This window comes from Equus przewalskii, chromosome 32 (assembly GCF_037783145.1).
Source record: "Equus przewalskii isolate Varuska chromosome 32, EquPr2, whole genome shotgun sequence".
NCBI lineage: Eukaryota > Metazoa > Chordata > Mammalia > Perissodactyla > Equidae > Equus > Equus przewalskii.
The window spans coordinates 12,565,504-12,580,754 of record NC_091862.1 but is presented as its reverse complement, the minus strand read 5'-3'; the positions used below and the strand labels follow the sequence as shown (position 1 = coordinate 12,580,754).

Here is a 15,251-nt window from a genome sequence, read left to right as displayed (position 1 = left end):
AGGAATTAAAAGCTTGTATGTCTAACGTAGAATCTGGTCTTTAATATTAAGAATCATGTCTGTTACATATATACATCCATTCACATTTTTTGAAAAATGAAAATATTACCTTAACAAACTGTCGTCATGTGTTTGTCCAGGATAACTTGAAAACTTCTACTTAGATTGTTTTCTTCTATAGAATATAATTTCCCATCCAGCACTCCCTCCCCAATAACTAATATAAACTGATCTGAAAGTGTTGCTTTATCTTTTGGGCATACTTTAAATTGAAGGTCTTTCATCAAAAAATACAGCAAGCCTTAAAAACACTTGAACTTCTTGTCTGTCACTTTTTTGAAAGGCAATTGAATGCATATTTTTGATAAAACTGTGACTTGTTGGGATGACAAGGACTTCCAAGGTGCGGCACGGTAGCTCAGCGAACTTAAAAATGAAATAACTCCAGCAAGGAACATAGAGTAAGTGTACACCCGAGATTTTGCACATCACAAAATTATTGCAAAGGGCTGCTCTGGAGGCAGGGTTTTTATGACCGTAACATTCCAGCTGCGGTTTAGGAGACGGAATGTTTACTACTCTCTAAACCCAAGGATGGTAGGTGTGTATTCTTGCTGCTAAAAGGCTGGAAAAAGCAGCTGAGGCTCTCTTTGAGTGAGTAAACCTTTATTCAGCAGACTTTGGAACCGAGTTCCTATGGGACTTTGGTGGTAGTTCTGGAATGCACGTCAACAGCAGCGCAGTCATGGGCGAGCCCCGCGGCTCCGAGGCGTGATGGCAGGCTGTCCTGGCTGACTGCTTCAGGCAGCCCGTGGAAAACCACTTTCTGGTTAAGTCTGCATCATTCTCTTCCACCAATGGAAAAAATTGAACATGATGAGGGTGTGTAGCTAGCAGACAAAAATACATCCAGCATTGCACACAATCTGTTTTTAGCTCTTAACGGCTGAGCATTTGAAGTGGTAGACGCTGCTTCCTGCCTTACCATGGGCAGAAAGAGGAGCGAGTCCGTGGATGTGGATACAGACCCTGACTTCGGGAAACTTCTTCTGCTAATTCAAAGAGCCTGAGAAAAACTGGCTGCATCCAAAGTCTTGGCAAAGGTAAGGTTATAGATGTTTATTTTTCCTCTTCTGGAGTTGAGACTTAATTTTCTACGTGAGATGTAAGTGTTTCTCGGAATGCTCCTGATGGCGATATTTCATTGTGTGCTGACTTTTCTTTGTTTTACATTATTTTGCACTTCGGCTGCACACATTGGTGTGCATAAGGGAATATTACCTTTAAATCCGAGGGTCTGTATGCTTTCAAACACCTATTGGTGAGTCATTACAGCTCCCCACCCCGTTTTACTAATTAATTCTCCCAAAGCTGATGTATCTGTTCTATGGATTTCCTTTGCCTGGTATCTCAAGAAAGTACTATTTCTCAGTCTGATCATATTACAGCACTAATGACTGTTTCCTTATCTTTACCAGTTAATTCTTTCAGGGCACAAAGGGAAATTAAAATGTGGCAGAGATCATCTTTTATAGTTTCCTGGTTATTATGTAACTTCCTCAGGACTCTGTTTTAAGCTGAGCGAGCTACTTGGTTTAAGAGTTTCTTTTGAAACTTGGAATTTGATGTTCAGTGTTTATTAACGTCACTCCTTCACTTTTGTCTCGAACTTTCTGAAAAAGAAATGGAATCCCTTATAATCTGTGTGTGTGTGGGGGCTACCTTGTTTAAGTAGAATGATGGATTCTTGTCGTAATGCCTCAGAAGCTGCTCATTCATCAGGCGTTTGTCTGAACACTGAGTTTATCAGCCGGGGTTGAGGAACCCTGCCTTGACATGGTACTTCCCCTGCTGTACATTAATTTGGCTAAGCATGTAATTCTCAGAAAATTGGTAGGTGGAGACACTGAAATAGGGAGCTTTATTGAAGTCCTTGTGACCTGGAAGAGTATTTATAGAATTTCTGGAAAGTAAGGGAACTGCTGAACAGCTGCTGGAGATTTTCCTAACACGTTTCAGCATTTCGCTGTGGCCCTCTGTCACACTGAGGGATTCTAACATTTTATGCTTCATTTCTGTGTACTGAGGGTGTGCGGTATTTTAGGCGAGCAGTGTTCCTTTTCAATGTGTGTCCTCTCTGTGGGTATATTGTGCATCATCAACTCCTTCTGTTCCTTACAGAAGGATCTTTTAGGGATGGAGGAATGGTGCGTGCTCTCCAGGTAGCTTAGAATTAATAGAAACATTGGTAGCATTTTATTTATTACCTTTTTTTCCATTCTAGAAAGTGCTGCTCAGACAGAGCTGGCACCCACTTAGAGCAGGGGCACAGCAAGCCCAGCTGCCGTCTTCTCTAGTCAGATTAAGACTTGTCAACTACTTTTATTTTTTCCAGAGCTTGTAGACAGAAACTGAAGTCTGTTGAAGAACCTTATGACTCCAATCTAGACTGTGAATAGTGTTTGAATCCAAATAGATAACACCTTTCCTTTAGTATTTTAGCGTAGAGGGAGTGACTTGCACAGCCCTCTCCTTAGGCCAGGCCTGTTCAAGGATGCCTGGAAGTGCGAGATAAGGGCGAGGCTCCTTGCCAAGAGATCATCCTTCCAAGTGGGCCCTCACTTAACTGCGAAATAAAACAGATGATTCTGTCCTGGTGGTCTAAGATGGTGTTTGAAAAGAGACATATCCGCTTTTTCAGAGATTTAAAGTGAGGGCAGGGTTTCTGCAACCTCCTCCTGCCATAGATGCTGGCTGGATATGGGAGGACCACAGAGGGCAGCCTAAGGGGAAGCTCGTGCTCCTTAAATGTCCGATGGGATGCTTTCCCATGTCTGTAGGTGCCTCCAGGTTTGGCCCACTTTGGGAGATTCATTTACCTGGAGATAATAAACTGGGTTAGTGAGACCCCTCAGCTCAACTGTGAGATTCAAAAAGTAATAATTTCCTCTTTACGGAAAAGTCAGAACAAGCTCTTTTTGGACATTAAAAAAATTTTTTTAAGTGATAATCTGCATTTTTAATTTGAAGTTAGTTGTACCTTAACTAAGGGCCAAGGTAAAGATGGCTTTACTAGAAGGACTAAAATCATAAATAAGTAATGGTGTGGAATTGAAAGATAAAGCAACAATATTAAAGACGGGGGCAAGGTGGTAACGATAGTACTGGGTAAACCTGAATTTCTGACTGTTGACACACAAAAGTACTAAACATCGTGTTTACGACAGTTTGAATTCTAATAATGGTGGGTTGAGTGTCTTTTTATTACTCAGTCCTATCTAACATAGGCTTACAAATGGTAGGAGGCCTCATCGTCAGTGTCCCTGGAATATATTGGACACTCTCTTGTCAGCTATCTATAGTCCATAGTTTTGTCAAGCTGAAAAGGGACCTCAGACGATTTTCAAATGGGAAAACTGGAAAACCACACAACACGCGTGGCTCGTCCAAAGTCACTGAGATTGTTCGTGGCCGAGCTGGGACGAGATACCAGCTATCCTGTTAGTCAGTCTTTTCTTTACATTGCCTGTATCTTTAATTGGAACTACTTTGTATATCCTGATATATCTTTGTAAATTGATAGAAAGAGACATGAATATGTATACAGATGTATCTATGTGTGTACATAGATACATATATATGTATACACACATCCATACCCATCTGTCCATTTCTCTCCTTCCTGCCCTGCCTTCATTCTTTTCTTTCATCTGCTTACCTACCTACTTACCACACCAGACAGACTCAACGCTCTAGTCAGATACAAGACAAAGACTTCTGTTTTTCTTGCATCCCAGTGAAGTTCAAATCGGTCACTCAGTTGGTGGCCATCAGCCCCATTGGTTATTGCCACAGAGAATTTTAGGCACACGTATGTTACTCTAACCTATGGTGATTCAATTAGATTTCATCTGCCAATCTGTTCCTGCTTCAGCCTTAGATTAAGAGTGTTTTTCACACTCCTATTCCAAGAGAAGGCTGTTTGGGTTTTGTTAGTTCTGGGCCTGACGAGAGAGAGGCCATGAATGGGAACAGAATGACAGCAAATGGGTTTAGTGTTAGTGCCAAGGTAATGTAAGGTACTTTTGGAAAAATAAATTTCACATATAATGTGACAGACTAGGTTATCATGTCACTCTAGGAAAGGGATGTGGTAGGTGTTACAGATAGTGTCAGGAAGAAGTTGATCCAGGGCGTTCCTAGGACTTAAATAAAGGCTTGAAAATCCTGGGTATCTTGAGGCCAACATTGCAAAATGAAAATAATCCTTATCTTGTTTTCGTATTTGACCATGACATATGTCTAGTTACAGAATTGTTAGAGTAGGGTTTCTAAAATGCAGATAGGAAGAGGGACTAAAGAGATACAGAGTGTATGGGCTGGGAAAGAAAACTCAAACTCCACATGATTAAAGCCAATTAAAGAAACTCTGAGGGGAGAGAATGAAAATCGACTTCTTTTCTTTTTTTTTTCTTAGAAGGTGCCTATTTCTTTTTTTTTTTTTTAATTAAGGCTATGAAAGTTAACATCCTTGTGAAATTACAGTTGTACATCATTATTAGTCATGTTGTAGGTACACCACTTCACCCCTAGTGCCCTCCGCCCACCCCGCTTTCCCCTGGCAACTACCGATCAGTTCTCTTTGTCCATATGTTAACTACCACCTATGAGTGGAGTCCTACAGAGTTCGTCTTTCTCTGTCTGGCTTATTTCACTTAACATAATACCCTCAAGGTCTATCCATGTTGTTGTGAATGGGACGACTTTGTCCTTTTTATGGCTGAGTAGTAATCCATTGTATATATATACCACATCTTCTTTATCCAATCATCAGTTGCTGGGCAGTTAGGTTGCTTCCATGACTTGGCTATTGTGAATAATGCTGCGATGAACATAGGGGTGCATGGAACTTTTGGAATTGCTGATTTCAGGTTCTTAGGATAGATACCCAGTAGTGGGATGGCTGGGTCATAAGGTATTTCTATTCTTAACTTTTTGAGGAATCTCCATACTGTTTTCCACAGTGGCTGCACCAGTTTGCATTCCCACCAACAGTGTATGAGGGTTCCTTTTTCTCCACAGCCTCTCCAACATTTGTCACTCTTGGTTTTGGATATTTTTGCCATTCTAACAGGTGTAAGGTGATATCTTAGTGTAGTTTTGATTTGCATTTCCCTGATGATTAGTGATGATGAGCATCTTTTCATGTGTCTATTGGCCATCCATATATCTTCTTTGGAGAAATGTCTGTTCATGTCCCCTGCCCATTTTGTAATTGGGTTGTTTGATTTTTTATTGTTGAGTTGTGTGAGTTCTTTGTATATTATGGAGATTAACCCTTTGTCAGATAAATAACTTGTGAATATTTTTCCCCAATTAGTGGGCTGTTTTTTTGTTTCAATCCTGTTTTCCCTTGCCTTGAAGAAGCTCTTTAGTCTGATGAAGTCCCATTTGTTTATTCTTTCTATTGTTTCCCTCATGTGAGGGGTTATGGTGTCCGAAAAGATTCTTTTGAAGCTGATGTCAAAGAGTGTACTGCTATATTCTCTTCTAGAAGACTTATTGTTTCAGGCCTAATCTTTAGGTCTTTGATCCATTTTGAGTTTATTTTAGTAAATGGTGAAAAAGAATGGTTGATTTTCATTCTTTTACATGTGGCTGTCCAGTTTTCCCAGCACCATTTGTTGAAGAGACTTTCTTTCCTCCATTGTAGGTCCTCAGCTCCTTTGTCAAAGATTAGCTGTCCATAGATGTGTGGTTTTATTTCTGGGCTTTCAATTCTGTTCCATTGATCTGTGCATCTGTTTTTGTACCAGTACCATGCTGTTTTGATTACTGTAGCTTTGTAGTATGTTTTGAAGTCAGGGATTGTGATGCCTCCAGCTTTGTTCTTCTTTCTCAGGATTGCTTTAGCAATTCGGGGTCTTTTGTTGCCCCATATGAATTTTAGGATTCTTTGTTCAATTTCTGTAAAGAATGACATTGGAATTCTGATTGGGATAGCATTGAATCTGTAGATTGCTTTAGGTAGTATGGACATTTTAACTATGTTTATTCTTCCAATCCATGTGCATGGAATGTCTTTCCATCTCTTTATGTCGTCATCGATTTCTTTCAAGAAAGTCTTGTAGTTTTCCTTGTATAGATCTTTCACTTCCTTGGTTAAATTTATCCCAAGGTATTTTATTCTTTTTGTTGCGATCGTGAATGGGATTGAGTTCTTGAGACCTTTTCCTGTTAGTTCATTGTTAGCATATAGAAATGCTACTGATTTATGTATGTTGATTTTATACCCTGCAACTTTGCTGTAGTTGTTGATTGTTTCTAATAGTTTTTCTATGGATTCTTTGGGGTTTTCTATATATAAGATCATGTTGTCTGCAAACAGCGAGAGTTTTACTTCTTCCTTGCCTATTTGGATTCCTTTTATTTCTTTTTCCTGCCAAATTGCTCTGGCCAAAACCTCCAGTACTATGTTGAATAAGAGTGGTGAAAGTGGGCACCCTTGTCTTGTTCCTGTTCTGAGAGGGATGGGTTTCAGTTTTTGTCCGTTGAGTATGATGTTGGCTGTGGGTTTGTCATATATGGCCTTTATTCTGTTGAGGTACTTTCCTTCCCTACCTATTTTATTGAGGGTTTTTTATCATAAATGGATGTTGGATCTTGTCAAATGCTTTCTCTGCATCTATTGAGATGATCATGTGGTTTTTGTTTCTCATTTTGTTAATGTAGTGAATCACGTTGATTGACTTACGGATGTTGAACCATCCCTGTGTCCCTGGTATAAATCCCACTTGATCATGGTGTATAATCTTTTTGATATATTGCTGTATTTGGTTTGCCAAAATTTTGTTGAGGATTTTTGCATCTATGTTCATCAGTGATATTGGCCTGTAGGTTTCCTTCTTTGTGTTGTCCTTGTCAGGTTTGGGGATCAGGGTGATGTTGGCTTCATAGAATGTATTAGGGAGTGCTCCATCTTCCTCTATTTTCTGGAATAGTTTGAGAAGGATAGGTATTAAATCTTCTTTGAATGTTTGGTAGAATTCTCCAGAGAAGCCGTCTGGTCCTGGACTCTTATTTTTGGGGAGGTTTTTGATTACTGTTTCTATTTCTTTACTTGTGATTGGTCTATTCACATTCTCTATTTCTTCCTGATTCAGTTTGGGTAGGTTGAATGAGTCTAGGAATTTATCCATTTCTTCTAGGTTGTTCAATTTGTTGGCATATAGTTTTTCATAGTATTCTCTTATGATCCTTTGTATTTCTTCGGTATCTGTTGTGATTTCTCCTCTCTCGTTTCTAATTTTATTTATTTGAGACTTCTCTCTTTTTTTTTAGTGAGTCTGGCTAAGGGTTTGTCGATTTTGTTAATTTTTTCGAAGAACCAACTCTTTGTTTCATTGGTCCTTTCTACTGTCTTTTTTGATTCAATATCATTTATTTCTGCTCTAATTTTTATTATTTCCCTCCTTCTACTGACTTTGGGCTTTGTTTGTTCTTTTTCTAATTCCGTTAGGTGTCATTTGAGGTTGTTTATGTAAGATTTTTCTTGCTTATTGAGGTTAGCCTGTATTGCAATGAATTTCCCTCTTAGGACTGCCTTTGCTGCGTCCCAAATCATTTGGTACAGTGTGTTTTCATTTTCATTTGTCTCCTGATAATGTTTGATTTCTTCTTTAATTTCTTCAATAATCCACTGTTTGTTCAGTAGCATGTTGTTTAGTCTCCACATTTTTGGCCCTTTCCCAGCTTTATTCTTGTAGTTGATTTCTAGGTTCATAGCATTATGATCAGAAAAGATGCTTGATATTATTTCAACCCTCTTGAACTGATTGATGCTTGCTTTGTTTCCCAAGATATGGTCTATCCTTGAGAATGTTCCATGCGCGCTTGAGAAGAATATGTAACCTGCTGTTTTTGGATGAAGTGTCCTATGTATATCTATTAGGTCCATCTGATCTAATTTTTCTTTTAATTCTATAATTTCCTTGTTCATTTTCTGTCTGGATGATCTGTGCATTGGTGTTAATGGGGTGTTGAGGTCCCCTACTATTATTGTATTGCTGTTGATGTCTCCTTTTAGTTTTGTTAATAGTTTCTTTAAGAATTTTGGTGCTCCTGTGTTAGGTGTGTATATATTTATAAGTGTTATGTCATCTTGGTGGAGTGTCCCTCTTATCATTATATGCCCCTCTTTGTCTTTCTTTATCTGTTTTGCTTTGAAGTCTACTTTGTCTGATGTAAGTATGGCAATACCTGCTTTCTTTTGTTCATTATTAGCTTGGAGTATTGTCTTCCATCCCTTCACTTTGAGTCTGTGTTTGTCTTTGGGGCTGAGGTGTGTTTCCTGGAGCCAGCATATTGTTGGATCTTGTTCTTTGATCCATCCTGCCACTCTGTGCCTTTTGATTGGAGAGTTCAATCCATTCACGTTTAGAGTGATTATTGAAACATGGGGGCCCACTGTTGCCATTTTATCACTTGTTTTCCGGTTCTTTTGCATTTTGTCCTGATGGAGAGCTGTTACCTTGTGTTATTGTCCTTCTGCTTATCTCCTTTGTTCTGGATTTTGTAACCCCTTTCCTTTTTTTGATTTTTCAGGAATGAGGTTCTTCCTGAGCATTTCTTGAAGAGGAGGTTTTGTGGCGATGAACTCCCTTAACTTTTGTTTATCTGGGAAAGTTTTTATTTCTCCATCGTATTTGAAGGATATTTTCGCTGGGTAGAGTATTCCTGGCTGCAGGTTTTTGTTTTGTTTTGTTTTGTTTTAAAGATTTAATTTTTACCTTTTTCTCCCCAAAGCCCCCTGGTACATAGTTGTATATTCTTCATTGTGGGTCCTTCTAATTGTGGCATGTGGGACGCTGCCTCATGGTGGTTTGATGAGCAGTGCCATGCCCAGGATTTGAACCAATGAAACACTGGCCCGCCTGCAGCGGAGCGCGTGAACTTGACCACTGGGCCACGGGGCCAGCCCTTTACTTATTTTCAAGTCATCTGTAACCACTTCTGGAAGGTGGAGTGACAAGTGAAAGGAAGCATTCTACACATAAACCAGGAAAACTCATGATATTAAGAGGTAGTAGAGAGTAAAGAGCTTCATGAAAAGTGTACATAAATCTGTGGAATACACACATGCACACGCACATATGTATGCGTATGTATATATATTCCATTGAGAATTCATAGGATGATCACAAATGAATCAAAAACCACCAGACAGGTTAAAGACAAAACAACAACAAAAAAACAGGAAATAACTGGAAGCTAGCAAAAACCTTCACTTAGCTTTTTTTTCCTTGTATAACTTACAGAGAAAAAAATGAAAATTAAAGAAGACACAGTGATAACCAATTCACCAAAGGGTTCCTCACTGGAGTTAATGCTCTTTTGTCCTGCTGCCCTGTATCTCCATACGGGTGCCTACACATGCATGTATTGCTAGTTACTTTCACGTGTCTTTTCTGAAGTTTCTCTAACAGTAGAGGAAGTTTGTTCCTGGGCCAATTCCTCCTCTTGTGCATGAGTCCTTCCCCTTTGGTGACTCGAGGACAACATTTGAGCAATTGCCCCTCTCTCTCCTGCCACATCAGATTTGCTCTCCACTCATTCCCGTTCTCATGCTGGGACTTTGCCTAAAAGATACACACGCACAACAGCAATCACCACCACCTTTTTTGGGATTCCTCTGTCCTCCTAGCTACCGTCTGAGTTCTCTGTCCCCTTTATGGTAAAGCTCCTTGAGCAAGTTGTCTCTATTCACTATCTTCAGTTTCATTGACTCATCCTCAAACTCACTCCAACCCAGGTTTCTCTACCCGGCAGCTGCTCTCGCCACGTTCGTGGATAACCTCCACATTGCGAAGTCCAGTGCTCCGTTCTCAGTCCTTGTCCTTTGAACTCTCGGAAGCATTTGACACTCGCTCACAGTCTCCTTCTGGAAATGCCATTTTTTTTTTTTTTAAAGATTTTATTTTTCCTTTTTCTCCCCAAAGCCCCCCGGTACATAGTTGTATATTCTTCGTTGTGGGTCCTTCTAGTTGTGGCACGTGGGACGCTGCCTCAGCGTGGTTTGATGAGCAGTGCCATGTCCGCGCCCAGGATTCGAACCAACGAAACACTGAGCTGCCTGCAGCGGAGCGCGCGAACTTAACCACCCGACCACGGGGCCAGCCCCATGGAAATGCCATTTTTTGATTGGTTTTAAGGGCAGTATATTCTCTTGGTTTCCTCATAATGCGGTTCACTGGATGCTCCTTCTGTTTCCTTGGGTGTTTCTCCTTACTTCCTTGATCTCTTCTGGTCGGGGTGCCCAGGGACTCTTCTCTTCCCTTTGTTTACTTATTTCCTTGGAGACCTCATCCAGTGTTTGTTTTAAATACCATCTTCATAGGGATGAGTAGCAAATTTGTACCTCAAGCTCACCTCTCCCCTGAACTCCAGGTTCTTGCATCCAACTGTCAACTCCACGTTACCACTTGAATGTCAACAGCCAGCTCAAATCTAGCAAATTCAAAACCCAACTCCTTGTCTTCCTCCCAAGCCTGCTATACTCTGCCCTCCCCATTTTTCCAGAATACAATCATGGTGTCTCTTTGACCTGTCACTCCTCACTCCCATCCACCTGGGAAGCCTGTTGTCTCTTTCTTCAACTCTATCCAAACTCAGCCCATTTCCTCCCACTCCCAGCAAGTCCAAACCACATCATCTCTCACCTGAATCACCCTAACAGCCCGACAGGCTCTCCCGGCTTCCACTTTGCTGCCAGCAGTCCGGGACACAGCACAGCCACAGTGGTCCTTTTGAGATATGTCCCAGAATGAGCTTTCTCTAGTCACAACCCTCTAATCATGACTTTCAATCTCAATGTGAAAGCCAGTGTCCTTAAAACATCCCTTCAGGCTGCACTCTCGGGCTCCCTGTCCCCTCTCTGACCCCTTCTGCTCCAGCCACACTGGCCTCCTGCCTGTTCCACCTCTGGGAGTTTGCACTTTCTGTCCTCTGCTTCGGATGCTCTTTCCCCAGAGTCCACGTGGTCTCCCCTCCTGTGAGTCCTTACTTAAACGTCACCGTCCACCTTCCTCTACTCCCCTTCCTACGATGACAGCTCTCCTCCCCCACATTACCGCATATGTCCCTCTTCCTTTAGTTTTTTGCTAAAGTACTTGTCACCTTCTAATATATAATTGACTTATTTTCCTTATTGTTCATCTCTCTCCACTGTAATATAAGCTCCATGAGAGCGGAGATTTTGGTTTTGTTTTTTGGTTTATTTATTGCTGTATCCCCAGGGTCTGGAACATTGTCTAGCACAGATTATTACTCAGTAAACACTTAGTGCATTAATCAATGATAGTGTAGCCTACCTAGCACGCCTGATGATGTAGCTGAAGCAACCTAATGTAAATGCTAAATATTGTTGACCTCCTATATTTTATCTTCAAAATGTAAATATTATATTTTACTTCATGGTGGTGTTTCTTTATTATGGAAGTAATTTTTTAATTACTCGGCATTGGATGAAATTGAAGCTTCAGGAAGGTGTCCCTTGGGTGTTCTGTGGTCTTGAGTACCCCCCCCCCCAAGCCTGACGCACTTGGTCTTGGCCGCCATGTCCCACCCCCACAGCTTTTGGGAGCTATATTCTAAGTTATAAGCGATATTTAGGATAATGACCATGAAGCTTAAACTGTCAAGAAAACAAAATTCTCCTTTGTGCAATGTTCTCCATAAAGCAGGAGAATACAATAACTACATTTTAGCCTGAAAGCTCCATAGTTAACTTAAAGTTTCAGTTTTTTGTTTTATTCTCATGTCCCCATTCCCAGTGGTGGAGGCCTTTGCTGCCTGGAAAAAGGATACTTCTAGAGAAAGACTTTTTCAATGCTTTATTTATGAAAGGGGCATAGATCACAACCATTCTTCTAAAAAAGGAGCCTGGATGTGAAATTGTACTTTTAAAAAAATATGGAATAATTTCAGATTAAAAAGTATGGAAAAATTGGGGCTGACTCGGTGGTGTAGTTGTTGAGTTTGCACACTTTGCTTCAGCGGCCTGGGGTTCACGGATTCAGATCCTGGGTGCAGACCTATACACTCTCATCAAGCCATGCTGTGGTGGCGTCCCACATTCACAGCAGAGGAAGATTGGCACAGATGTTAGCTCAGCGACAATCTTCTTGAAGCAAAAAGAGGAGAATTGGCAACAGATGTTAGCTCAGGGCCAATCTTCCTCACCAAAAAGAGAAGAAGGAAAAAAAAGTACAGAAAAATTTAAAATTATTTTGATATACTGCATATGATCTAAAAAAAGATTAAAAACATTTCTATTGGATTCCTACCTTTGCCTCTTAGTGATCTTGGTCAAATTATTTCATCCCCAGAGCCTATCAAACAGGGATGGTTCTGCAATGTGTTGGGGTGATTGTACCCTGGGTAGCCCTGGCACATGGCACCTCAGGGCACATTAAACCCTTTCCCCTCCTTCTGTATGTCCATCTACTTTAGGTCTCAAAAAATTTTAAATTCCTGTAAATTATGAAATTTAAACTGTACCTACCAATACTATCCATTTTTTTCCCAGAAGACTCTGTAAAGTTGTTAGCTAAAATCTTATCAGATTTGTTGTGAATAATCATATGATTTAAGGAAAAGTGCAACAAGGATGGGTTTAATTTTACATGTAGGCCCAAGAACAATTTCTGGTTTAGCCTTAAGTCGTAGACTGATAGAAATGAACCCAATCAGGCTACAAGCTGAGCTGAAGTAGCGTAGTTGGACATTGACGAGGGCGAGGAAAGCACGTATTTAAATGAGGAACAAAAATGTGTGGTTTAAGCCCATTCATTTTTTAACTGAAATGGACCAGTGTATCATGAAGAAATGTTTTGCCAAGAATAACTTGGTGCGATTACCATGGTATATTTTGGTCACAGAATGTGATTGAGGTTCAGGAGTTCCATGTCTGCTTCTGATTTCCGGGAGTGTGTGCCTTCCATGCAGGTCTCGGCGTCAATGAGAAGCCATGTAGGTACAGCCTGGGATTTCAGCTCAGTGTCTTATGTTTCAGGTTTGGTGTGAAGCTTGGGAAGTGCCCACCCGTGCTAAACTTGCTTTTTGTGGAATGGCTCACGTTTATAGAAGTTAGAAAAGACAGGTTATGTAAAAGTCCTGCTGACAGTTTTGAGTCTCATGATCATAAAGGTTACAAAAACCAGTTATTTAAAAGTCGTGCTAGCCATTTTGAATCTTGTGAATCTTTGCTTCTGGCAGTCACCAAATCAGGACAAGGTCTATAGAGACCCAGATGGTACCAAATTGTGGACGGGATTTGAAGTAGACTGGGAAGAAAAGGCAGAGTGGGACTCAACATTTGATATTTTTTTTTTAAAAAAAATCCATGCTAGAAAGAGTGGATGGAAATGTATGAAATTCAGTTTGATTATTTCTAAAAGAAAAATAAGAAAAAAGTTTTATCTTTGCCAGGATTATTTTATTTTAAACTGTATTAATTCTACAATTTTGATCAAAAAGGTGATTTTTTAAAAAAAATCCCTGAAGTAGTTTCAGTTTCTGTGATGGCTCAGATGTAGCTGGGCCTCTCAACTCACTGACATTCCAGAAACATACCAGTAATATTTGTGGGATCATTGGTCTCACCACCTCTCTCATAAACTCAGTACTGTTACAGTTGTAAACTCACTTACTGAGTCTACAAATGTGTCATGTTAATTATCGCCCCTCACCCCCCTGCACAAGAGGGTAAGCCCCCTTGGGGAAAAGGATAAGGTCATACATCCCTTTTGTTTTCCTTGCAGTGCCCAGCACACACGTGGATATAGAAGAGGGTCTGGTGTTGAGTTGGTGACTGGAACTCTTATATTTCACTTCAGTTCCCCAAGTTTCTGCCAACTCTAAGAATGTTCTCCTCCTTTGCCAGTACTGCCTGCCACACTGATCTCGGAGCTGTTGACTACTGTGGCCTCCTTCCCAGACAGTATCCCAGAGTGTCCCCAGGAGATGGTTGCACTGCGGTGCTTCTGGGGACAGTGGGGTGGGGGAGGGCATGAGGGATGATGGGCCAATGACCATCAGAGTCTTCCCCAGCCTCCCTTCCCTCCCTCCGCCGTCCCCTCTACCTCCTCCTCGTCTCTTTAAGCTTTGTCCCTGCCGTTTGTGCTCAGGCCCTGATGCCTTGTGCCCTTTCCTGAACAAGCTGGGGTCTTTCTCCATTTAGTTCATGGCTGATTCAGTCGTTTGTGGATTGAGCCTGCAGTGATGGAGCACCCTTGTCTCTGGACGTGCTGTTTTCTGTTCCTCAGAATGTCCTTCTTTCCTTTCTACATCTAGCAGAATCCCATGCATCCTTCAAGACTCAGTTCTTTGGTTAACTTCTTTCTGGGGTCATTTTTAACTTTCCTAGGAAGAATTTGAATATCTGAAGAACGTTTCTCTTAAGTTGTAGCATGGTGAGGACCATGGGCCTAACTTGTGTCCAGAAGTGCACGTATATGATGGGTAGTCCTTTTCTTATCTCTCTTTTCCTATGTCTAGCAGAAGTGTTTGCCTTGGGCAATGATTTTTCAAATGTTCTGAGACTCTCCAGACTTTGGTTGTCGTTGGATCTTATTAGAACAGATGTGGCATTCTGACAAGAGTGTCACTAGCAGTTTTATTTCATTCTTTTTCAAACTCTCTCTCTCTTTTTTTTTTTTGTGAGGAAGATTGGCCCTGAGCTAACATCTATTGCCAATCTTCCCCTTTTTCGCTTGAGGAAGATTGTCCCTGAACTAACATCTGAGCCAGTCTTCCTCTATTTTATGTGGGATGCCACCACAGTGTGGCTTGATGAATTGTGTCTAGGTCCACGCCTGGGATCTGAACTGGTGAACCCAGGGCCGCTGAAGCGGAGTGCACAAACTTAACCACTATGCCACTGGGCCAGTGCCTCAAACTGTTTTTTTGACCATTACTTAAGAAGACATAATTTTACGTAACCCAGTATACAGGTAAACATACAACTACACATAAGAATTTAGTGTCATAAAACAATTTTTGCCCTTACTGGGATGCACATCTCTATTTTCTGTTCTGTTATGTTCTCTGCTCTATTCTATTTCTTTTCTATTGTATTCTGTTCTCTCCTAGCCTGTTCTATTCTATTCATTTACAAATACTGGCGTCAAGTCATTAAATGAATTTTGTGACGCAACAATCATGACCCAGAGTTTGACAAACACTTCTATAAG

General features: G+C 40.8%; 1 protein-coding gene across 6 annotated transcripts in view; it reads left to right on the top strand.

The window, feature by feature from the left end:
* Positions 1-15,251, top strand: part of TIAM2 (TIAM Rac1 associated GEF 2) — a 234,327-nt gene that overhangs the window by 104,042 nt on the left and 115,034 nt on the right. The window contains exon 1 of one of the 6 annotated variants that reach the window (XM_008526380.2): positions 697-1,103. The exons of 4 other annotated variants lie outside the window; for them this stretch is intronic. The gene's annotated coding sequence lies outside the window, so the exon portion shown is untranslated. Of the gene's footprint in view, positions 1-696; positions 1,104-15,251 lie in introns of those variants that run through there. One more of the 6 variants, XM_008526379.2, reaches the window with a different exon arrangement.